This window comes from Bos taurus, chromosome 29 (genome assembly GCF_002263795.3).
Source record: "Bos taurus isolate L1 Dominette 01449 registration number 42190680 breed Hereford chromosome 29, ARS-UCD2.0, whole genome shotgun sequence".
Lineage (NCBI taxonomy): Eukaryota > Metazoa > Chordata > Mammalia > Artiodactyla > Bovidae > Bos > Bos taurus.
In genome coordinates, this window is record NC_037356.1 from 5,375,881 (window position 1) to 5,403,040 (window position 27,160).

The 27,160-nt window shown below is 39.7% G+C and overlaps 1 pseudogene across 1 annotated transcript; it reads left to right on the forward strand.

The window, feature by feature from the left end:
- Nucleotides 1-484: 484 nt before the first annotated feature.
- Nucleotides 485-26,956, forward strand: LOC521981 (tripartite motif-containing protein 64-like; annotated as a pseudogene). The gene is made up of 9 exons (XR_009493416.1): nucleotides 485-937; nucleotides 7,210-9,659; nucleotides 12,949-17,390; nucleotides 18,726-19,147; nucleotides 19,641-19,736; nucleotides 20,395-20,625; nucleotides 21,394-21,416; nucleotides 23,842-23,939; nucleotides 24,711-26,956. The product of XR_009493416.1 is annotated as a tripartite motif-containing protein 64-like (transcript).
- The last annotated feature ends 204 nt before the right edge of the window (nucleotides 26,957-27,160 follow it).

Below are 27,160 nucleotides of genomic sequence, written 5' to 3' on the forward strand. Positions count from 1 at the left end.
CCTGGAAAATGCCATGGATGGAGGAACCTGGTAGGCTGCAGACCATGGGGTCGCTAAGAATGGGAAACAATTGAGTGACTTCACTTTCACTTTTCACTTTCACACATTGGAGAAGGAAATGGCAACCCACTCCAGTGTTCTTGCCTGGAGAATCCCAGGGATGGCGGAGCCTGGTGGGCTGCCATCTATGGGGTTGCACAGAGTCGGACACGACTGAAGTGACTTAGCAGCAGCAGCAGCAATACTCATATCAGATAAAATAGACTTTAAAGTAAACGCCATGAAAAGAGACAAGGAAAGACAGTACATAATGATCAAAGGATCAACCCAAGAAGAAGACATAACAATTATAAATATATATGCACCCAACATAGGAGCACTGTAATATGTAAGGCAAATGCTAACAAGTATGAAAGAGGAAATTATCAATAACACAATAATAGTGGGAGACTGGAGCTATCCCACGTTGAAGGTTGTTGGGAAACGTAGTGCAAAATAGCCGTAAAAGGAGAAAGTCCTTGGGAAAATGGTGAAGGGCCAGAAGTACGCAGCTTTGCACTACGGACAGAAAGACATCTCCTGCCTTTGGTTATGCTCGGCGCCAAGAGTTAATAATAAATAGGGATGTTACTTGTGAGAGCGGGTGGTGGGAGAAGCCCATGAGTCGTTTAGAGCACACTGTCCTTGAAATGTTTCTACTGATTATGTGTTAACTCCGTATGCGCTCTGCTGGCCGCATACTTTAAGCTCTGTTCCTGCTTCTATAAAAAAGCTTGACTGCGGAAATAAACTTGTCAGTCCTTGCAAGAGACTGTCCAAGTGTCCTTCTTTCAGGTTCGACGCTTCCAAGTCCCAGGGAGAAAAACCCCAACAAGTGGCACCCAAACAGGGACTTGAGAGAAAGGCTGAACAAAGCGACGAGCCCCTGCAGAAAGAGGTAAGCAGGATGGGACAACATAGCAGTAAAATTCCTTTCATTTCTATAATGCATCATTTTTTGAAACAAAATGGTATTAATGTTTCAAGAGATCAGCTGTATGACTGCTATCATATACTAGTGGAACATAATCCATGGTTCCTGGAGGAGGGGACTCTTGATCTTGATGTATGGAAAAGGGTTAAGAATAATGTTTTGTGAGCATATGGGCAAGGAGTTCGCATTCCTTCTCAATGGTGGGTTACCTGGTCACTCATACGGGCTGTCATAGAACAAATTGAAGGACATAATGTTGATTTGGAGGTAGAGACTGTTCAGTCTTTGCATGAATACGAGCTTGATGAACAAGACATGCAAGGTGCTTTGAACAGCAAGAATGTCATGCTCAATCAAACACAAACCCTGGAAAAACAACTTGAGGATGTATCTATTAAGGATGTGCCAAAACCGAAACTGCTTAAGGCGGAAGTCATTTTGTTCAGTAGACAGCCCAAATCTGAGGCTTTTCCTTCTGCTCCATCTGTAACTGCAGTCGCTAACCTTGCTCGTAGTAACCGCTTCACTCCTCCTCGGGAGATGCCTGCTTGTGCTTTCGCTTTCCCAATACAATTTGATCAACCCGTCCAGGGTCAAAATTCTTGGGATGTTATAGATTTCAGCATGTTGTTTAATTTTAAGAAAGCATGTACTCTGTGTGGACCTACTTCTCCTTACTGTATAGAATTTCTCAGCGGATGGGCTGACCATTGGATGCCATATGATTTTTTTCAAGTAGCAAAGATGGTTTTAAATCCTCAACAATTACTGCAGTGGCAAATGTGGGGTGGTGATGAGGCCTGACAGCTGATGATTGACCAGCAATCTCGTGGTAACCCTGCCAATTTAACCTATGATATACTGACTGGAACAGGGACTATGGCCGATGTAATGGCACAATTAGCTAATGTTACCCTTGAGATGTTACATTTCATTAAAGAAACTGCCTGCAGGGCATGGGCAAAGGTTGATAGCGCTAACTCTGATGGTTCATTTGTTAAGATTATTCAAGGACATGAGGAGGAATATTCTCAATTTATAGGAAAATTAAAGGATGCAGTTGAAATATCTATTAAGGATGTGACTTTACAAAATATTATTTTAAAACAACTTGCTTTTGAAAATGCTAATGAGGAATGTCGATCTGTGCTCAGACCTATTCAAGAGACTGGCTATCTTATGGAATATTTGAAAGCATGTAGGGACATCGGATCTATGTCCCATAGAGCAAAATTGGCAGCATTGGAAACCTTTAATGTACAAAAGGCTGCTAATACCAAATGTTTTAACTGTGGGAAGCCAGGCCATATGAAAAAACAATGTCGCCTGCCAACACAGGCCAGAAAAAATAATACTACTTCTAATAGGAAGAGACCCCCAGGAGTATGTCCAAGATGTAAAAGGGGGTTTCATTGGCTGAATGAATGTCATTCTAAATTTGATAAGGATAGAAACACTTTGAACCTCAGTGCACAGCAAAAACAACAGGGAAACTGATAAAGGGACCATCCTCTAGCCCCACTACAAAAGGAGGACCTAGCATTATGACGCTACAAGCAGCTACATCTAAGAGTGCTTGCATTGATATACCTAGTCCTTATGATATGGAACTAATAGAATTATACAACCCCCACAAAATTCCCACTGGACATTATGGCCCGATTCCACCCGGGACAGTGGGACTGATTTTGGGACACAGTAGCTGCACAATGAGAGGTTTAATGGTTTTGACCAGTGTTGTGGATGAAGATTATGAAGGGGAAATACATGTTATGGTAAATGTTGTGAAAACGGGAAATGCATACTTATAAAAAAGGGAACGTTTTGCACAGTTATTACTTTTGCCATATGTTAAACCAATGAAGGCATCTGATAAAGTTCGGCAGGGAGGCTTTGGCAGTACCAACCTTACTGCTGCACTATCCACCTTATTAAAGGAACATCAGAAACCCATGCTTACTTTACGCATACGGGGAAAGAATTTCACAGGCAAGTTAGATACTGGAGTTGACATTTCAATCATTAGAGCTGCAGAGTGGTCCCTCAATTGGGGTAAGGTTGTGGCTCCTTCTAGACTATTAAGAGTCGGTGAAGCTGATGCCACACAAACTTTTGTCAGTGCATCCTATTTACAAGTGTATGGCCCTGATCAAATTGTAGCTTATCTTAAACCACATATTACTAATATCCCTATCAATTTATGGGGATGGGATTTTCTTGAACAAACGAAAGCCACAATTTCTTTAAATGAACCTTTTTAATAGGGGCCATTGAGTTAACAACGCTGCCCCTCGAATGGGAATCTGATGCCCCAGTATGGACACCTCAATGGCCCCTAACTAAAGAAAAATTGGCAGCTCTTATGCAATTAATGAACAATTACAAAAAGCTCATATAGAACCTTCATTTTCCCTGTGGAATTCCCCTGTTTTTGTAATAAAAAAAGAAGTCAGGAAAATGGCGAATGTTGAAAGATTTAAGAAATGTTAATAATACCGTGTCACCTATGGGGCCCTTACAGCCCGGATTGCCTTCCCCTTCTATGGTACCAAAAGGATGGTCTGTAGTTATTATTGACTTACAAGACTGCTTTTTTACTATACCTTTGCACCCTAAAGATAGAAAACGTTTTGCCTGAGAAAGAGTGAAAGGGTTAGTTGCTGAGTAGTGTCTAACTCTTTGCAACCCCACCAGGCTTCTTTGTCCATGGAATTTGCCAGGTAAGGTTACTGGAGTGAGTAGACATTCCCTTCTCCAGGGGATCTTCCAGACCCTGGGACTGAACCTGGGTCTATCTCATTGAAGGCAAATTCTTTACTGTCTGACCTTCAAGGAAGCCTAGTCTAACCTAAATGTGCTCAGAACACTTGTGGTAGCTTATAGTTGGGCAAAATTATCTAACACAAATCCTATTTTATAATAAAGCATTAAATACTTTATTAATATAAAGTTGATGTAATTTACTGAATGCTATACTGAAAGTGAAAAACAGAATGGTTGTTTGGGTGCAGAGTAGTTCTTTACCCTCAAGACCGCATGGTTTACTGAAAGCTGTGGCTAGCTACTGTGGCCCAGCATCATGAGAGAGAAAAACAGAGAGAGAATTGTACTGAATATCAGTAGCTAGGGAAAAAATCAAAATTCAAAACATGGTTTCTACTGAATGCATATAACTTTTATACCACTGTAAAGCTGAAAAATCACAAGGACCATCTGTATTTAATGGTGATTTTCAGTTGATAACACTGTATTGTATAGTTGGATTTTGCTGAGTGTAGAACTTAAATGTTCTCTCACACAAAAAAAATGATAAATATGTGAGGTGATGTATGGGGGGAATTCTTTCATAATATATACCATAATATACATCAAATAATGGACAATTATACTTCAATAAAGCCAAAGAGGAAAATGACTGAAACTAGGTTAAATGTATTAAATGTATTTTGACAATATTTTCAACTCATGATGGGTTTTTGGGGACCTAACTATGTAAGTCAAGGAATATATTTGGATATTATGCATCATGTAACTAAAAATTTGTACCTTTTTACCAACCATTTCTTTTCCCCCACCCCTGGCCACCACTTTTCTACTCTCAGTTTCTAGGAGTTTATTTTATTTTTTTGATTCCACATATGATGCCATGCAGTATTTATCTTCATCTGTCTGGCTTATTTTGCTTAGCATAATGCTCTTCAGATGCATCCATGTTGTTACAAATTACAGAATTTTCTTCTTCTTTTTTAAAAAATCAAGTCGCCAGTGCAGGTTCGATGCACGATACTGGATGCTTGGGGCTGGTGCACTGGGACGACCCAGAGGGATGGTATGGGGAGGGAGGAGGGAGGAGGGTTCAGGATAGGGAACACATGTATACCTGTGGCGGGTTCATTTTGATATATGGCAAAACCAATACAATATTGTAAAGTTTAAAAATAAAATAAAATATATTAAAAAAAAAAAAAAAGAAAACGTTTTGCCTTTTCAGTTCCTTCTATAAATCACATGGCTCCTGTTAAAAGATTCCAGTGGAAGGTGTTACCTCAGGGGATGATGAACTCCCCTACCATTTGCCAATATCTCATATCTGTTTTATTACAACCCATTAGAGACAAGTATGCTACTGCATTTATAATTCATTATATGGATGATATACTTCTCTCTATGGAATCTGAACTCTGTTTACAACAGTTATATAATGAAGTTACTATTACTCTTCAAAATCATGGCCTGCTTGTTGCACCAGATAAAATTCAGTGGAAAGCACCCTTTAATTATTTAGGACGTGTTATGGAAGAATCTAAAATCAAACCTCAAAAAACTCAAATTTCTGTGCAATCTCTACGCACGCTGAATGATTTTCAAAAATTGCTAGGAGATATTAATTGGCTGCGGCCATCTGTCGGCATCCCCACCTATGCCTTACAAAGTCTATTTAAAATTTTATTTATTTTTTTTTATTCTTATATTCCATTTCCAATGTAATATTTGAAGTTTTGGTTTTCTTTTATTTCCATAACTTCTTTTATTTTAAATTCATGTTTCTTTTCTCTTATATGGAAAATATTGTTAACCAACAACATTAAACAATTACTTATGCATAGAGGGATCCCCCGACCCTAATAGCCCTAGACATCTAACAAAAGAGGCCAAAGAAGAACTGGCCTTAATGGAGAAACGCATTCAACAATCTTTCAACTCGGCTAGATTATGATCAACCAGTTTCTTTATATATATTCCCCACAGAACATTTGCCCACAGCAATTATAGCTCAACATAGCCCAATACAATGGGTATATTTACACACTAAACAGTCTAAAAAATTGTATCATTTATTGAGAAAATAGGGCACTTAATTGTGTCAGGAAGAAGCCGTGTACAAACTTTGACTGGATTTGATCCATATGCAATACACGTTCCCTTGACAAGAAAGGAATTGCAAATTGCCTTATAGTATAACCTGACCATGCAAATGGCATTAAGTGATTTTCAGAATGTTATCTCATTTCATCTGCCGAAAGGAAAATTTTGGGACTTTCTACAATGTACTAAATTCATTGTAACGAATATCATTCATCCCAGCCTATTATCAATGCACCCACCTATTTCATTGATGGCAACAAGAAAGGCATAGCTGGGATTGTCGGCCCTGATATCAAAGAGAAATTACCCACTACCTATTCTTCAGTACAAAGAGTTGAATTGTATGCTTTATATGCTCTTTTGTCGCTTCAACCATTATCCTTCAACATATATACTGATTCCAAATACCTTGCTTCCCTTTTTCCTGATTTTGTTACCGCCTTTTTATACAACCTAGATGAAGAATTATGTACTCTCTTTTCACACTCAAGCTTTAATTCGTTCACGTACAGAACCTTTCTTTATTGCACATATACAAGCTCATTCAGGTTTACCTGGCCCTCTGGTCGCAGGAAATGATGCTGTTGATAGGCTCATAGCTCCCATTTTTACATCTGCCAATGATGAACATGCTAATCTTCATACCAATGCTAACAGATTGCACTCTAAATACCATATTCCTCTCACGGAAGCGTGGCATGTTATTAAAACCTGTGATGTCTGTGCCCCTCTGCACGTGCATACTATGATTTCAGGAGTTAATCCCTGAGGGCAACAGCCTAATTCCCTTTGGCAATCTGATTTCACTCACTGCTCCTTAGGAAAGTTTTCTTTGCTTCTTGTCTCAGTTGATACATTTTCAGGCTTTATCTGGGCAGAAACTGTCTCTTCAGAATTCAGAAAACACAATATTTCTGCACTCTTACTCACCTTTCCTGTTATGGGGATTCCTTTTGTCTTGAAAACCGACAATGGACCTGCATTCACCTCGCATTCGTTTCATTCATTTTTATCAGAATGGAACGTCACACACATTAGAGGAATACCCTATAATCCTCAGGGGCAAGCCATTATCGAAAGAGCCCACCGCACCCTAAAAACTCATTTACTAAAACAGAAAGGGGGAATATGGAAGAGGAGGTACACTTCTTATCCTATGAACCCTCAATTACTATTATCTTTAACTCTTTATTCCCTAAATTTTTTAAACTTAACAAAAAATAATTCTGACACTCATGCATATAGACATTTTGCAGAAGACCAAAACAGCAAATTAGAAATCAATACACCAATATGGTATAAGCAGTTTAATCAGTGGCTGCCAGGAATCTTACGACTCCTAGACAAGGGTTATGGTCTTGTCATTGCAGATGGAGAGGAAATCTGGGTTCCCCTTCGCCATGTCCGTTGCCGAGAGGGACCCCAAGACTGGACTCCCTTGGGAAGTGATGAAGTTGACATGAAGGGTCTCATCAATGACCCTGGAGGAGCCAATGAGGAAACGCCATCGTCTGAATCCTTACCTGACATGGGCTCAAGTGAAAAACATGACTCGTCAGGCTGAGCAGACACTGAAGAGCACTGGAACTCCTATGACTCCAGATAAGCTGTTTCTGACAATGTTATCTGTTCTTTCCTGTTCCTCTGGGGTAAGTGCAGAGTATGTTTATTGGGCATACATACCCAACCCACCAGTTCTGTCCATAATGGATTGGGTAGATAAAGCCCCTATGATCTTTACTAATGATAGCATGCATTTCCCAAGTCCCTGGTCGACAAAGCGACCAATCCATGAAGAAGATGAGGGAAAGCCAATCAATATTTCCATGGGATTCAAAACCTGTTTTGGATCTCATCCCCTTTGCATGACTATCTTCCCGCAGTGGTGGGCACACTCTGCTAACAATGGGACTGCTTCACATCTGGGAATGTTTGCCGTGGCATCTTTCTTACTTGATGGTTCTGAGCGACATTATCCAGGCCAGATAGCCAACTATTTGAACTCGTTTTTTCAACCAGAGGAACCTACATGTCATACTGTATCTTGGAGAAGAAAACAGGAGATACAACTGTTACATTGGTCTGATTGTCGAAGCCAATTTGGGAAAGTTTCTATAATTCAGCAAAATCATACCAATCATACATTTATATTTGTTGACTGGGGACCTCACGGTTTGTTTGTAAACTGTTCTGAAGAGCAGGAGGAACATCATAATTGCTCCTGGTTTAATAGATCAAACATTGGAGGCTTTCATAAATCCAAGACAAGTTTCTGGACTGATAAGGACATACTGCTGAATTGGTATAACGGGGGCTTATCACCCCCATGACCCAGGATTGTCGTCCCCATTGTGGGGCCGGAGCAATGGCACATTTGGAAAATTCCAGCAGCTTTAGAGCACTTCACTAGTGTTTTGGGGACTGTGGGTGTGTTTCATCCTTCTAATTACACCTTCCTATATAATAGTACTGGCTATATTCAATCATGTGTTCACCTTCCATACTTGTTTATTGTAGGGCATTTTGATATTGACTTATCAGCCAAGATTGTCAATTGTACTGCATGTGCATTGTATACCTGCCTTAATCACACCATTTCATATCACAATGCTAGCATTGCACTAGTTAAACAAAGATCTGAGTTATGGCTTCCCATAAACTTAACTGAGCCTTGGACTGATTCTATATTTCTTTCTGTACTGTTAAAAACTGGGTTTAGGCGATCTAAGCGCATCCTTGGGTGGATTATTGCAGGCATCTTAAGCCTTATCTCTATTGTGACTGTAGGAACTTTGTCTGGTATGGCTTTACATAATTCTATACAAAATCATGATTTTATCAGTGCTTGGCACAAAGACTCTCATGATCTGTGGACTCGACAAGCTCAAATAGATCAGTAATTACAAACACGAATTAATGAGTTACAAACTGTGGTTATCTACTTAGGAGATCAAATGTAGCAACTGACTTTCCAAACACCTATGGGCTGTCACTGAAATTTTACTTCTTTTTGTCTGACTAACATGCCCTATAATAGCACTGAATATCCTTGGAATAAGGTTAAGGCACATTTGCAGGATCTCACAAGTAACTCAAGTTTAGACATTTATTTGTTGAAACAACAAGTTGCTAATTTTCAAATTAGGGTACCTAGGGAATTGTATAGTACTCAATTCTATGATACTTTAACCAAAACCCTATTGTCTCTAGACCCTAGAGCTTGGCTTTCAGGAAGCAATATTTTCATATATGTATTCATCACCCTGCTCTTTTTGTCCTTGATTATAGGATACAGAAGTCTCTAAAGACTCCATGCTTCCCACAATGGAGTCCAACTAGCCGCCGCTGTGCTTAATTTAAAAACAAAAGGAGGATATGTTGGGAAATGTAGTGCAAAATAGCCATAAAAGGAGAAAGTCCTTGGGAAAATGGTGAAGGGCCAGAAGTACGCGGCTTTGCACTATGGACAGAAAGACACCTCCTCCCTTTGGTTATGCTCAGGGCCAAGAGTTAATAATAAATAAGGATGTTACTTGTGAGAGCGGGTGGTGGGAGAAGCCCATGAGTCATTTAGAGCACACTGTCCTTGAAATGTTTCTACTGATTATGTGTTAACTCCGTATGCACTCTGCTGGCTGCATACTTTAAGCTCTTTGTTCCTGCTTCTATAAAAAAGCTTGACTGTGGAAATAAACTTGTCAGTCCTTGCAAGAGACTGTCCAAGTGTCCTTCTTTCAGGTTCGTCGCTTCCAAGTCCCGGGGAGAAAAACCCCAACAAAGGTCAGGAAGAGTGGTGGTGAGGAGATACCCCTCGTCCAAGGTAAGGAGCAGTGGCTGCACTTTGCTGGAGCAGCCATGAAGAGATAACCCACGCCCAATGTAAGAGAAACCCAAGTAAGATGGTAGGTGTTGCAAGAGGGCATCAGAGGACAGACACACTGAAACCATACTTATAGAAAACTAGTCAATCTAATCACACTAGGACCACAGCCTTTTCTAACTCAGTGAAACTAAGACATGCCCTTGGGGCAAACCAAGATGGGCGGGTCATGGTGGAGAGATCTGATAGAATGTGGTCCACTGGAGAAGGGAATGGCAAACCACTTCAGTATTCTTGCCTTGAGAACCCCATGAACAGTATGAAAAGGCAAAATGATAAGATACTGAAAGAGGAACTCCCCAGGTCAGTAGGTGCCCGATATGCTACTGGAGATCAGTGGAGAAATAACTCCAGAAAGAATGAAGGGGTGGAGCCAAAGCAAACACAATACCCAGCTGTGGATGTGACTGGTGATAGAAGCAAGGTCCGATGCTGTAAAGAGCAATATTGCATAGGAACCTGGAATGTCAGGTCCATGAATCAAGGCAAATTGGAAGTGGTTAAACAAGAGATGGCAAGAGTGAATGTCGACATTCTAGGAATCAACAAACTCAAATAGACTGAAATGGGTGAATTTAACTCAGATGACCATTATATCTACTACTGCAGGCAGGAATCCCTCAGAAGAAATGGAGTAGCCATCATGGTCAACAAAAGAGTCTGAAATGCAGTACTTGGATGCAATCTCAAAAACAACAGAATGATCTTTGTTCGTTTCCAAGGTAAACCATTCAATATCACAGTAATCCAAGTCTATGCCCCAACCAGTAACACTGAAGAAGCTGAAGTTGAACGGTTCTATAAAGACCTACAAGACCTTTTAGAACTAACACCCAAAAAAGACGTCCTTTTCATTATAGGGGACTGGAATGCAAACGTAGGAAGTCAAGAAACACCTGGAGTAACAGGCAACTTTGGCCTTGGAATACGGAATGAAGCAGGGCAAACACTAATAGAGTTTTACCAAGAAAATGCACGGGTCATAACAAACACCCTCTTCCAACAACACAAGAGAAGACTCTACACATGGACATCACCAGATGGTCAACACCGAAATCAGATTGATTATATTCTTTGCAGCCAAAGATGGAGAAGATCTATACAGTCAACAAAAACAAGACCAGGAGCTGACTGTGGCTCTGATCATGAACTCCTTATTGCCAAATTCAGACTGAAATTGAAGAAAGTAAGGAAAACCACTAGACCATTCAGGTATGACCTAAATCAAATTCCTTATAATTATACAGTGGAAGTGAGAAATAGATTTGAGGGACTAGATCTGATAGATAGAGTGCCTGATGAACCATGGAATGAGATTCGTGACATTGTACAGGAGACAGGGATCAAGACCATCCCCATAAAAAAGAAATGCAAAAAAGCAAAATGGCTGTCTGGGAGGCCTTACAAATAGCTGTGAAAGAAGAGAAGTAAAAAGCAAAGGAGAAAAGGAAAGATATAAGCATCTGAATGCAGAGTTCCAAAGAATAGCAAGAAGAGATAAGAAAGCCTTCTTCAGTGAGCAATGCAAAGAAATAAAGGAAAACAACAGAATGGGAAAGACTAGAGATCTCTTCAAGAAAATCAGAGATAACAAGGGAACATTTCATGCAAAAATGGGCTCGATAAAGGATAGAAATGGTATTGACCTAACAGAAGCAGAAGATATTAAGAAGAGGTGGCAAGAATACACCGAAGAACTGTACAAAAAAGATCTTCAAGACCCAGATAATCACGATGGTGTGATCACTGACCTAGAGCCAGACATTCTGGAATATGAAGTCAAGTGGGCCTTAGAAAGCATCACTATGAACAAAGCTAGTGGAGGTAATGGAATTCCAGTGGATCTATCTCAAATTCTGAAAGATGATGCTGTGAAAGTGCTGCACTCAATATGCCAGCAAATTTGGAAAACTCTACAGTGGCCACAGGAACGGAAAAGGTCAGTTTTCATTCCAATCCCAAAGAAAGGCAATGCCAAAGAATGCTCAAACTACTGCACAATTGCACTCATCTCACATGCTAGTAAAGTACTGCTCAAAATTCTCCAAGCCAGGCTTCAGCAATACGTGAACCGTGAACTTCCTGATGTTCAAGCTGGTTTTAGAAAAGGCAGAGGAACCAGAGATCAAATTACCAACATCCGCTGGATCATGGAAAAGCAAGAGAGTTCCAGAAAAACGTCTATCTCTGCTTTATTGACTATGCCAACGCCTTTGACTGTGTGGATCACAATAAACTGTGAGAAATTCTGAAAGAGATGGGAATACCAAACCACCTGACCTGCTCCTTGAGAAATCTGTATGCAGGTCAGGAAGCAACAGTTAGGACTGGACATGGAACAACAGACTGGTTCCAAATAGGAAAAGGAGTCCGTCAAGGCTGTATATTGTCACCCTGCTTATTTGACTTCTATGCAGAGTACATCATGAGAAACGCTGGACTGGAAGAAACACAAGCTGGAAACAAGATTGCCGGGAGAAATATCAAGAACCTCAGATATGCAGATGACACCACCCTTATGGCAGAAAGTGAAGAGGAACTAAAAAGCCTCTTGATGAAACTAAAAGTGGAGAGTGAAAAAGTTGGCTTAAAGCTCAACCTCCATAGATACCACAAAAGAGAAGAGGGAGCATCAAGCAGAACTCAGAGGAAAAGCAGAACCTGCTGTGGAGATTCAGATGGATGTTCCCCCATTACACTTCCACCATCACATCAGGCTTCCTCCCAATACACACACTGAACTTGTGACATGAAAAGCAATGCTATTTTACAGAAAAGCAATCATATTGTACAGTTTTTTTTTAACCGATATTTTACAGAAACTCAGTTATGTAAATTCTTCCAGAATTTTCCTTCATTAGAGAAATAAGCCATGAAGATCTTTCATATTAGTACACGCAGATTTTTATACTTTTCATCTTCTATATAGTATTACTTTGTGTGAGTTTAACAGGTCATACAGAAATTCCATTCTTGAAATGCTGATCTTTAAAAGTTTAGGAAATTTTTGCATCTTATTGTGAAATAATTGTAGAACTGTAGAAAAATTGAACAAAAATGACACAAAAGAGATTTATCAAATATCCCTTCACCCAGATTATTATTCCCCTGAAATTATCAGTCTCTTAAGTTGTATTTGTCAAAGCAACTATTATCTCTAAATTTTTTAATTCCAAAATTTATTTATGTTGCAACTGTTTTTTACAATATTTTCTTTTTCCTTTTCCAGGAACCCATCCAGGAATGTCTATTGTGCCCATTGTCATGTCTCTTCTGGTTTGCGACAGCTTTTTTATTGATTTTCATAACCTTTACCATCTTCAAACATACTGTCCAGGTCTTTTGTAAAATGACCCTCTATGGTGGATTTTCTTATAATTAGACTGGGTTTGTGTTTTTGAGGTCCATATAGTCAAAGCTACGGTTTTTCCTGGTGGCTCAGGTGGTAAAGAATCTGCCTACAATGCAGGAGACCCAGGTTCTATCCCTGGGTTGGGAAGATCCCCCAGAGAAGGAAATTGCAACCTAATTCAATATTCTTGCCAGCAAAATCCCATGGACAGAGGAGCCTGGGAGCTACAGTTCATGGGTCATAAAGAGTCAGACACAACTGAGCAATTAACACTTTGAGAGATGTGTTTTCCATAGTCATGTAAAGATGTGAGAGTTGGACAGTAAAGAAGGCTGAGAGTTGAAGGATTGGTGCTTTCAAATTGTGGTGCTGGAAAATACTCTTGAGAGTCCCTTGGACAATCAATCCTAAAGGAAATCAACCTTGAATATTCATTGGAAGGACTGAGGCTGAAGCTGAGGCTTCAATACTTAGGCCACTTGATGCGAGGCATGGACTCGTTGGAAAAGACTCTGGTGCTGGGAAAGACTAAGGGCAGGAGGAGAAGGGAGCAACAGACAACAAGATGGTTGGATTGCATCACCAACTCAATGGACATGAGTCTGAGCAAACTTTGCTGAAGTCTCCAGAGGTGCAAAAAGTTGGACACAACTAAGCCACGGAACAACAGCAATTGTTTTAGAGAGGAACAGCACAAAGATGCATCATTCTTCTTACTGCATCCAATCAGAAGTATCTGGTATCAACCTGACATAACTGTTGATGTTAAACATGATTGCTTGGTTAAGATAGTATTTGGAAGATCTCTCACCTGTAAAGTGAAAATTATCTATTATTATTCTGTTCTATGAAATAAAACAAAGTCACTAAATCTTGTCTATTCTTTTTAAAAAGGTAGATTACGCTTTGGTTTCTGAGGGTTGATGTTGTTGTTCAGTCACTAAGTTATGGCAGAATTTTTGCTATGCCATGAAATGTAGTGCACCAGGCTCTTCTCTCTGCCACTGTGTCCCAGAGTTTACTGAAACTGATGTCCACTGAGTTTGTGATGCTATCTCACTGTCCCATCTTCTACCACCTACTTATCTGTTTCTCTTCAATCTTGCCTAGAATCAAGATTTTTCCCATGAATTGGCTCTTTGCATCAGGTGGCCAAGATATTAAAGCTTCAGCAACAGTCCTTCCAATGAATATTCAGGGTTGATTTACTTTAGAATTGAGTGTCTTGATCTCCTTGAAGTTCCAGGAACTCTCAAGAGTCTTCACCAACATCACAATTTGAAAGCATAAATTTTTTCAGTGCTCAGCCAATGTGAGCATTATGGACCAACTCCCACATCTGTACAAGACTACTGGAAAAACCATAGCTTTTACTATTTGAACCTTTGTCAGCAAGATGATGTCTCTGCTTTTTAATACACTGTCTAGGTTTGTCATACCTTTTCTTCCAAGAAGCAAGCATCTTTTAATTTCACAGTGGCAGTCATTGTCCACAGTGATTTTTGAGTTCAAGAAAAAAAAAATCTGTCAGTACTTCCACTTTCTTTCCTTGGATATTAGCCATTAAGTGATGGGATTGGACGCTATGATTTTAGGATTTTTAATGTTAAGTTTCAAGTCAACTTATTCATTCTCCTTTTTTACTCTCATCAAGACTCTTTAGTTCCTTTTCACTTTCTGCCATTAGAATGATATCATCTTCATATCTGAGGTTGTTGATATTTCTCCCAGCAATCTTGATTCCAGCTTGTGATTCATCCACCCTGGCATTTTGCCTGATGCTCTCTGCATATAAGGGCTTCCCCAGTGCCTCAGCGATAAAGAACCTGCCCTCAATGCAGAAGATGTAGGAGATATAGGTTCCATCTCTGGGTAGGAAAGATCCCCTGGAAGAGGACATGGAAATAAGCTCCAGTATTCTTGCCTGGAGAATCCCATGGACAGAGGAGCCTGGTAGGCTTCAGTCCACAGTGTCGCAAAGAGTCAGACACAACTGTAGTAACTGAGTGTGTGCGTGCACACACACACACACACACACACACACTCCATATAAGTTAAATGAGCAAGGTGACAAAAAACAGCCTTATCATATTCCTTTCCCAATTTGGAAGTGGTTCCTTTTTCCCTGTCTGGTTCTAACTGTTCCTTTTGATGCACATACAGGTTTCTCAGGAGATAGGTAAGGTGGTCCAGTACTCCTATGTCTTAAGAATTTCCTACAATTTGTTGTAATCCACACAGTCCAAGTTTTAGTGTAGTCAGTGAAGCAGAAATAGATGGTTTTCTGGAATTCCTTTGCAGAATTTGATCCAACAAATGTTGGCAATTGGATTTCTTGTTCCTCTGCCTTTTTGAAATCCATCTTGTACATCTGAAAGTTTTCAGTGCATGTACTGCTGAAGCCTAGCATGAAGGATTTTGAGCATAACCTTGCTAGCATGTGAAATGAGGACAATTGTAGGGTAGTTTGGACATTCTTTAGCATGTCCTTTTTTGAGATTGGATTGAAAAGTGACATTTTCCAGTTCTGTGGCCTCTACTGAGCTTTCCAAATTTGCTGACATATTGAGTGCAACAGTTAAATGGTATCATCTTTTAGGAATTAACTTGTTCAACTGGAATTCTATCACCTCCACTAGCTTTATTTGCAGTAATGCTTCCTAAGACCCACTTGACTTCATATTCCAGGATGTCTGGCTCTAGGTTAATGACCACACTATCGTGGTTATTCAGGTCATTAAGAACCTTCTTATACAGTTATTCTGTGTATTCTTGCCACGTCTTCTTAATCCCTTGTGTTTCTGTTCAGTCCTTACCATTTCTGTCCTTTATTATTCCCATCATTGTAAGAAATATTCCCTTCATATCTCCAATTTTCTAGAAGAGATCTCTAGTTTTTCCCATTCTATGGTTTACCTTTATTTTTTACATTGTTCATTTACAAAGGCCTTCTTATCTCTCCTTGCTATTTTTTGGAACTCTGCATTCGGTTGGGTATATCTTTCCTTTTCTCCTTTGCCTTTAATTATTCTTCTTTCCTCAGCTATTTCTAAAACCTTCTCAGACATCCACTTTGCCTTCTTGCGTTTCCTTTTTATTGGGATGGTTTTGGTCACTGCCAGCTGTACAGTGTTATGAACCTCCATCCATAGTTCTTCAGGCATTCTCGCTACCAAATCTAATGCATTGAATTTATGCATGACCTCCACTGAATAAAGGTTTTGATTTAGGTCATACTTGAAGAGCCTAGTGGTTTCCCCTACTTTCTTCAATTTAAGTCTGAATTTTGTAATAAGAACTCACAATCTGAGCCACAATCAACTCCAGGTCTTGTTTTTACTGACTGTATAGAGCTTCCTCACTTTGGGCTGTAAAAAACATAATCAATGTGATTTTGGTATTGACCATCTGGTGATGTCCATGTGTAGAGTCATCTCTTGGGTTGTTGGAAAGGGTGTTTGCTTTGACAAGTGTGTTCTTTTGAAAAATGTCTATTAGCCTTTGCCCTGCTTCATTTGCAATATGAGGCCAAACTTGAATGATATTCTGGGTTTTTCTTGACTTTCTACTTTTGCATTTCATGTTGTATAATGTAAAGGACATCTTTTTTTGGTGTTAGTTCTAGAAGGTGCTGTAGGTCTTCATAGAACAAATAAACTTCATTTCTTCCATATCAGTGGTTGGAGCACAGATTTGGATATTTGTGGTACTGAATCATTCACCTTGGAAACAAACTGACATCATTTTATCATTTTTGAGATTCCACCCAAGTACTGCATTTCAGACTCTTGTTGACTATGAGAACTATTCCATTTCTTCTAAGGGATTTTTACCCAAAGTAATAGATATAATTGTCATCTAGAATTAGAAATATAGTTCATTAAATGGAGATATTAAATTCATACAGTGTTGTTCATTTATTGTCCAAACAACTATAAATTCAGCATATGACTTTTTAGTGAAGATTGGATTGTGATAATTGGATTAAGTAGGTTTCAAAAGTTTGACTTCAATCATTGGCATCTTACAGTGTTTTCAACACTGCAAAATCTAATCATGTGCACCTATATCTATTTACAGGGCCCATAACACTATCACTTGGAGGAAATGGGTGTGGTCTTCAGAGAATTTATAAAGCATCTCTTGAAGATGCAAACTCCTTCTTCTCCAGAGTCTAATAGATGTCTGGATTGAAGTAGGTTGCACTGTGGAGACTTTGGAAACTTTCTGCCAGGAGGAGGTGAGCACCTAAGCTGAACTGAATTTAACAAAGTTACTTAAGGAACAGGAGTAGAACATTTCATCAACTGTATCCAAAGGTGAGTTCTATCAAGGTACAATGAAATTCTGCTATGTTCACTTCAAAATGAAACTTTCAGTGACTGTGAACAGAAAGGTAATTTTTTTTATCAGAAATATCTATAAGTGAACGCTGCATCAAGCATTTATTCCATGTGGGATTTTTAAACTAGTAACTTATTTTACCAATACTATGTTAAGAAGTGAAAGAAAGTGAAAGTCACTCAGTCATGTCTGACTCTTTGTGACCCCATGGACTCTGTCTCTTTTTTTGACCAGGCCTATATTCTCACCCTTGGAAAGAAGTCACCTCTCCTATTCAATTTCTTATAGACAGGGAAGAAAACAGGAATCATATAGTTAAAGTAAATATTTGGTCACAGAGTATGATAACTGAAAGTATATATTCATGCCCACTTTCTCTCATCCAAATGCTTTTCATTACCTCTTTACTTGTATGGGTCTCATCCAAGAAAACAAGTTGTTTTTTTTTTTTAAGTTTTTTAAATGACTTAAAATTTTAAAATAACTGTTAATAAGTTAGTTTTAATATATTTCTATTTATAATATTAAGCTATTTCATCATTATTTCATGACCATATGTTATTATATGTTTTTATGTCTTAAAAGAGTTTTCTAGAGACATGAATATTTATAAAACACACGTGTGTGTGCTTAGCCCCTCAACTGTCTGACTCTTTGTGAACCCATGGACTGTAGTCTGCCAGGCTCCTCTGTCTATGGGATTTTCCAGGCTAGAATACAGGAATGGGTTGTCATTCCCTTCTCCAGAGGATCTTCCCAACCCAGGGAAATAAAACATATAATACTCCTAAAATGTTCAACATAATGTCTACAATTCATAGATGAATATGAATTAATGGATTAAATTAATCAGAAAGTCTTCTTGAGATGGTCACATTTGCTATCATTTTAAAGTCCTCACTTTTCAGTCCATAAGTGAAAAGTGTTCAAAATAGATCCAATCAACTGGTAAAGATTCCAAAGAAGTGGAATGGGCAAAAAGGGAAATATAAGAAAATAAAGAATCTGATGTTTTTCTATTAACCAAATGTCTGGAATTTCTATTGTAGAGAGGAAATCCTTGTATATAATAAAACATATTTCTTTGGTTTATTAAATAATTGATTATTTTTTTACTGATTATTGTTAGCTGGGAATATTCACCAGTTCAAACTATGACAGGCTCTGGTGGTTTAAATTGACTCCAGGAAAAATTGTTTTCCTGAACGAGCAATGACATATTTTTTTTTTCTCTTGTAAGGAGTAGTTTTGTTATTTAAGTTATAAGCAAACACTGACCTGTTTACAGTTTTTCCTATTTCTGTATTTAGCATTTAGAAACATGGATTCAGACACACTGGAAACTTTCCAGAATGAACTCACCTACTCCATCTGCATGAACTACTTCCTGGACCCCGTCACCATAGACTGTGGGCACAGCTTCTGCTGTCCCTGTCTGAGCCTTTGCTGGGAAGAAGACTGGATTCCAAAGAGCTGCCCTGAGTGCAGGAAAATATCAGCAAAGCCCCATTTCACAACGAATATTGTCCTCAAGAGCCTGGCTTCCCTTGCCAGAAAGGCCAGAGCTGACCACGACCACAGTTCTGAGGAGCAGATCTGTGTGACACACCAGGAAGCCAAAGGCCTCTTCTGTGAGGCTGACCAGACCCTGCTTTGTGGGCCCTGCTCTGAATGCCCCGAGCATGGAGCTCACAGCCACAGTTGGATACAAAGGGCTGCTGAGGAATCCCAGGTAGGTGATGCCTCTAGAGCAGTTTGGGATCTAGAGGCTCCTAAGTCAGAGAAGAAGACGAGGATGCTATCATGGTGATGGGATGGAGATAGTGGAGGTGGGATTTTTCAGTGTGGATCCTCACATATAATGTGTCCTTTCAGTGTTGTTGCGCAATTGTCTGCACATTGAAACGCAGCATCCCGGGGTGGGTGGCGCCAGGGACACAGGTTTCTGATGGGAGCTTGATGCTTTCCTAATAAAGCTATATAAATATGAGTCTCAATTTCTTAGGACATGTATTTGAGTATCTGTAATGTTTCCCCAATTCTCTAGCATACACTTCTGTCACTCTAATATTCAAGCGTTAGATGCAGATTAGTGTGGGAAATTCTGACCACAGCATTCTAACTCAAGGTTTCTGTGTAACCAACAGCTGTCTTTGATCATGAATAGATGGATGAAATTTTCATTTTCATCTTCTATGTCACTAAATCCCATGGATATTTTGCAGGAGAAATTCCTGAAGAGAATGGGCTTCTTCAGGAAAATAAGAAAAGAAATGGACACCATTCTGAATCAGGAAGCTTAAAAAACTTGGTCATTTAAGGTAAGAAGAAAAAGTTACTATTTATTTGTATAGATATTGATATACTTCTAGCTTTTAGACCTGTTTACATTCTCATTAAAGGATATTAATCTCTTCCCTTGAAAAGGTGTGGTTTCAAATGACCTATCAGTTATCACAATGAAACAGGCCAATACATGCTAGTTCAAGGAATGCTAGTACATGGGAAAACCTCGGCATGAAAAGTGTTCCTAGGCCAAATGTTGAGGATTTGGTTAAAACTTCTCAGAAATGAAGTATAATACAACACTGCACTCAATGTTACTCTCAAGTAGAGAAGAGGAATAGAGTAGTACCTAAGGGGAAAAGAGGGCATATTTTAAAAACTGTACAAAATTAGACTTACCTCATTAAAGAATATTTAGAAAAATCATGGCAAGGAACAAGCAGAAAACAAGATCCACATTAGAGAGGAAATAATTGATGGAGTATGAACCCTGAAGAATCCTGAGGGCAGAATTTCAGACCCTTCAGATGGCTTGATTCAAACAGGGAAAAACTAGAATTCAGAGAAATCATGGATAGAAAGATATGTGAGGCAAACAGTTTGTCAAGAAATTTCTTGATGACATCTAGGAAATGATATTTGATTTTTTTTAATGTAAACATAAGCAATGCTTTGAATCCTCTATCCCCTCAGAAATATGTGGCCTTAAGGAAGATGATGATTAAATTTTAATATTAGAGGATGCATCCGTTGCTTCAGGGGGAGGAGAAACTGCATCTGGAGGCCCTGAAGAAAGAAGCCAAGGATATTTGTCTACAACTCAAGGACAGTGTGTTCAGAATGGCTCAGTACAGAGAAAGTCTGAGAGAAATGTATGGAGAGCTGATTGGGATGTGCCACAAGCTGGACACGGAGCTGCTCCAGGTGAGAAAGGAATGTCCAGCCTCAGAGAGAGAAACACTCTTCTAGATGAGCTGCTGTGACACTGAAATATTACCTGCATATACTGTTACTCTCAGCTAGGGTATGATGCCAGTAGACTCCGATCATTATATTTGTCTAATCACTTATTTCACTGTATCCTGGTAATCTTTGAAAGATTTTTGCCCATTTCCTAGCTAAAATATGACTATATTTTTCAGTGTGATCAGGAGTACTATCCAGGCCAATGATCCAAAATCAGAAAAATTCTGTGACCAGGTGAAAGTTAATATTCTTGGAGTAAATCTCAATATGTGTTCCCCTAAATCTTTGTCACTCTCCATTATCCCAAATTTTCTGGAGACATTGAAGTTTTGCCTGTTCTCTAGGCAAGATTTTTAGAACAGTCATCAATTTCACTCTAATTTGTTTTATATGGTTCCCTGTTTTGACTCAATTGTTTTGTTAAATGGTGAGCTCCGTCCTTTGGAATAGCCCTGGCAATTAGTAATAATGGAATCCTAGGTGTTGCTGCATCATTACACACTCTTCTGACCTCCTTCCTTCCTTAATGTGCCCCAAGGGAGCCCCTCATGTTTTAGCTTAGGGTGAGTTATTAAGATGTCTTCTGAGTATGCCTTAGAAGAGAATTAGCAAAACAATCTTATAGAACAAAGAATAGAGAAGAAATAGAGAAGTAGCAAAACAATATTATTGAGTGAAGGGATGGAAATCTCATGACCGTTTTTTTTTTTTTTCCCCTCGTTGCAGGCCTTGGGAAACATATTGCAAACGTGAGTATATACTAATGCTTTTTGAATTCTAGAACGGTTGTTCTCTTTTTTAATAAACTGGATGCACAGTCATTCCTTAGTATTGTTGCAGGAAAGGGGACCCCTTCCAGGGCCTTAAAGCAGGCTCTTGTCTAACACTTGGAAATGAATTATCCAAGGAGACACATGTGCTGACAAAGCAAGAGATTTTTTTAGGAAGGGCGCCCAGGCAGAGAGCAGGAGGGAAAGGGAACCCAGGAGGACTGCTCTGTCACCTGGCTTTCAGCCTCAGGGTTTATGGTGATGGAACTCGTTTCCGGGTTGTCTTTGGCCAGTCATTCTGACTCAGAGTCCTTCCTGGTGGTGCACACGCTGTTCAGCCAAGATGGATGCCAGAGAGAAGGATTCTGGGGGGTGGTCGGACTTGTGGTGTCTCCTTTTGAACTTTCCCAAACTCTTCTGGTTGGTGGTGGCTTATTAGTTCTATGTTCCTTACCAGGGCCTCCTGTCATAAAACAACTCATGCAAATGGTTACTATGGTGCCTGGCCAGGGTGGGCAGTTTCAGTCAGCATGCTTCCCCTAACAGTAGCATGGGAGATTGTTTTCAGGTCCTCCCCAATATCTAAATTCCAGGATGCAGGATTCCTTATACAAAATGCCATAGTATTTGCAGTTAACTTACAAGCATGCTCCAGTACATTTTGTCATCTATAGACAATTTATAACAACTAACATATACAATGTAAGTTAAATGCAATGTAAATAGGTCCTTGGCCTGTGGAATATTCAATATTACTTTCTGGAATTTTTTCTCAGTGTTTTCCACCCAGAACCAGGGATAAGGTTGTGAAAATGGATAGATTGGGAATTTCATATTGACATGTACACATTGCTAAGTTGCTTCAGTCATGTCCGACTCTGTGCGACCTCATAGACGGCCTCCCACCAGGCTCCCCCATTCCTGGGATTCTCCAGGCAAGAACACTGGAGTGGGTTGTCATTTCCTTCAATGCATGAAAGTCAAAAGTGAAAGTGAAGTCGCTCAGTCATGTATGACGCTTAGCAACCTCATGGACTGCAGCCTACGAGGCTCTTCCTTCCATGGGATTTTCTAGGCAAGATTATTGGAGTGGAGTGAGGTGCCATTGCCTTCTCCATATGTAGTACACACTACTACATTTAATATATACTTTAAATAGCTTTGTCCCAGAAGTACTTCTTATAAAATACATAAATAAATGCATAAATAAACAACCCAGAATTTACAGATTTAATCCTTGTATAATTCTATAGGAGTAGAACTTCATATATAGATGACCAATATTGTCTTTTTGGTTATTTTCTATTTTATTTCAGAAGAATTTGAATCCTTGGCCTCTAAAGTTTTCTTTTTCATTTGGCTGAAATCAGTATATCTGAAAACATTCTGGCATTCTGGGCTATGTTTTACCCACTCACTCCATCCTCTCCAGCCTCAGCACAATAAAACTTTAGAAGGAATTTTCTAATGTCTCATAGAGGAAATACTACCCCAGTGAGTTGGAAGGTAAAAACGGCCCGAAAGAGGCAAATTCCCTAAGAATAATAAGAGGAACTGTGCTTTCATTCTGAGGAGTAGTAGTGACTCAGTCTTTCATCATTGCAAGCTCCCTTGTAGGCAGGACCTCAGAGTGGCTTTGCTCTGCCCACTGAGAAGTTAAGACCTTTTGGACTAAGGTAACCAGATTGGAAGGACTGATGCTAAGGCTGAAACTCCAATACTTTGGCCACCTCATGCGAAGAGTTCACTCATTGGAAAAGACTCTGATGCTGGGAGGGATTGGGGGCAGGAGGAGAAGGGGATGACAGAGGATGAGATGGCTGGATGGCATCGCCAACTTGATGGACATGAGTTTGGGTGAACTCCGGGAGTTGGTGATGGACAGGGAGGCCTGGTGTGCTGCAAATCATGGGGTCGCAGAGTCAGACATGACTGAGTGACTGAACTGACTGACTGACTGAACCAGGTTGCAATTAGAGACCCTAGCTGACCTGACAAGAGCTAACAGGTCTGGTTCAATGACCTCTTCCCTGTAGACACTGAATATATCCTTGATGACAACTTGCTGACTGAAATCTCTTGCTGACTGAACTTTTTCTCTCTGTACAATGCCCAGGATCTTTGTATTACATGAGATGGAATAGAGGAAGGGAATGAGGTTCAGTGAGTTGAAAACTGGACTAATGTCTGAGAACAATGAGGAAGTTGAAATTTGATATAATTTATATTTAGGAAAAGATATGGTAAAATTTTTATATTCCCAACTGTGTAGAATATTTTATATATACAATTCACCTCAAATTGGAGAATTCTAACAAAATGTCCTGGGTTAAAAATTACTTTCTTTTAATGGTCACATGATTACACTTTGGCCTTGAAATGTAACGGGTGTCATTTGTTACAGGACTGACTTGGCAGAGATGCAGAAGCCTCAGCCCATGAACCCAGAGCTCACTTGTTGGCCTGTCTCTGGAATTCTGGACATGCTTAACAACTTCAGAGGTAAGGGTCAGCCCTTTGGTGATCAGAACTGCATTTCTTTAGAGCTTCCTAGGAAGGTGATTTGTATTGTTATTTTTCTGAAATAATGGTAGTACATAACTTCCTAGAGCTGTTACATCTTCTCTGTCTCTATAGTTGGATTGCAAAGATCAAAGGTGGACTTTCCAACCTGTAGTTTAATGAAAATTCAAAGTCATATACACATGTTTAGTTACATTTGACATAGACAAAGCAAAAGGGAGCAAGCTAGTTGCTCATGTGGTTCCAAAGAGACAGAATATTTAGGTTTCAGAGTAGTCATCAATATTGTGTTTATTCAGGTTATTTCACTTTTGGAAGGTTAAATGTGGCATTGCTGGATTTTAATGTGTTCTGCATTTCATGTGCGTTTTTTATCCATTGTACAAAGAACATTTATTGTCCCTAAAATCAGGAGGCAGTGACACAAAACGACACAAAACGCACAAAACGACAAGTGGCCTAGGTAGAAGAACTGCAATGCTATTAGATAAACCTCAAAACAATCAAAAGGCAAGGAATATGTGAACAAAGTTAGCCAGACACCCTTTCAGAAGCTTTCAAGCTGTTCATTTATGGATTTCTATCAAATGTCATGACCTTTGGAGATATCTTTGCTTTGGGTTTCCTTGGAGAAGGGAAAAGGGAAAAAAAAAAAAAAAAACCACAACTCACTAGGTAGGGAACTCTACCTTCTGCCTCTCAGAGACCTGGAAATCCCACTTGCTAACCTGATTTCTGCTCTTTCTGCAGTGGATAACATTCTGAGTCAGACAACGACCATTCACCATGCGATCCTCGATGATGCAAGCGTGATGTTCAGAGATAACGACCACGGTGCGTCCAGACAGCCCCGGGTTGTGGAGGGTGTTGTGTCCTGGGAAGCTCAGGCCTTTTCCTCTGGGAGGCATTACTGGGAGGTCTTTGTGACTCAGTCCTCCAGCTGGATTCTGGGGGTCAGTAAGGACATCTTGGTAAGCGATACTAACTTCAGTATTTATTCTGAAGAAGCATTTGTTCTATTTTCTAAGAAGATGAATGACCATTATATTCTCTTCACCAATTCCCTACCCTTAGTTCAGTTTGTGAAAAGGCCCCTGAGTAGGATTGGTGTGTTCCTGGATTATGACAATGGAGCTGTGAGCTGCTATGATGCTTTCAGGAGTTCCTTCATATATAGTTTCCTTCCTTCCTCCCTCTCCTCCCCTCTGAAGCCTTTCCTTTGCCTTGGATCTCTGTGCATGTCAGTTTCTGTGACCATTTATTTTTCCTTCTCCTCTGAGGAAATCAGAAGCAGAAGATATTAAGAAGAGGTGCTAAGAATACACAGGAAAACTGTATAAAAAAGATCTTCACGACCAAGATAATCACGATGGTATGAACACTCACCTAGAGCCAGACATCTTGGGATGTGAAGTCAAGTGGGCCTTAGCATCACTATGAACAAAGCTAGTGGAGATGATGGAATTCCAGTTGAACTATTTCAAATCCTAAAAGATGATGCTGTGAAAGTGCTGCTCTCAACATGCCAGCAAATTTGGAAAACTCAGCAGTGGCCACAGGACTGGAAAAGTCAGTTTTCATTCCAATCCCTAAAAAAAGGCAATGCCAAAGAATGCTCAAACTATCACATAATTGCACTCATCTCACACGTTAGTAAAGTAATGCTCAAAATTCTCCAATCCAGGCTTCAGCAATATGTGAACTTCCAGATGTTCAAGCTGGTTTTAGAAAAGGCAGAGGAACCAGAGATCAAATTGCCAACATCCACTGGATCGTGGAAAAAGCAAGAGAGTTCAAAAAAACATCTATTTCTGTTTTATTGACTATGCCAAAGGCTTTGACTGTGTGGATCACAATAAACTGTGGAAAATTCTGAAACAGATGGGAACACCAGACCACCTGACCTGCCTCTTGAGAAACCTGTATGCAGGTCAGGAAGCAACAGTTAGAACTGGACATGGAACAACAGACTGATTCCAAATAGGAAAAGGAGTATGTCAAGGCTGTATTAGTCACCCTGCTTATTTAACTTATATGCAAAGTACATCATGAGAAACCCTGGACTGGAAGAAGCACAAGCTGGAATCAAGATTGCCAGGAGAAATATCAATAACCTCAGATATGCAGATGACACCACTCTTATGGCAGAAAGTGAAGAGGAACTAAAAAGCCTCTTGATGAAAGTGAAAGTGGAGAGTGAAAAAGTTGGCTTAAAGCTCAACATTCAAAAAACAAAGATCATGGCATCTGGTCCCATCACTTCATGGGAAATAGATGGGGAAACAGTGGAAACAGTGTCAGACTTTATTTTTGGGGGCTCCAAAGTCACTGCAGATGGTGACTGCAGGCATGGAATTAGAAGATGCTTACTCCTTGGAACAAAAGTTATGACCAACCTGGATAGCATATTCAAAAGCAGAGACATTACTTTGCCAACAAGGATCCACCTAGTCAGTGCTATGTTTTTTCCTAAGGTCATGTATGGATGTGAGAGTTGGACTGTGAAGAAAGCTGAGCACTGAAGAATTGATGCTTTTGAACTGTGGTTTTGGAGAAGACTCTTGAGAGTCCCTTGGACTGCAAGGACATCCAACTTGTCTATTCTGAAGGAGATCAGCCCTGGGATTTCTTTGGAAGGAATGATGCTAAAGCTGAAACTCCAGTACTTTGGCCACCTCATGTGAAGAGTTGACTCATTGGAAAAGACTCTGATGCTGGGAAGGATTGGGGGCAGGCGGAGAAGGGGAAGACAGAGGAAGAGATGGCTGGATGATATCACCAACTTGATGGACGTGAGTTTGAGTGAACTCCGGGAGATGGTGATGGATAGGCAGGCCTGGCATGCTATGATTCATGGCGTCACAAAGAGTTGGACACAACTGAGTGACTGAACTGAACTGAACTGAATGGCAATATGTTTATAAAATGGCATGATCATGTTGAATGTATAAGTTTGTTAATTAAATTTTCTTTTAATAAAAATTTATTATGGAGTATTTCATAGAATACAACCAATTGCTTTTCTTTTTAAAATAATGTAATAGGTTTTTTAAATTTAATTTTTATTTTTAAACTTTATAAGTTGTATTAGTTTTGCCAACTATGAAAACGAACACGCCACAGGTATACATGTGTTCCCCATCCTGAACCCTCCTCCCTCCCCATACCATCCCTCTGGGTCATCCAAGCGCACTAGCCCC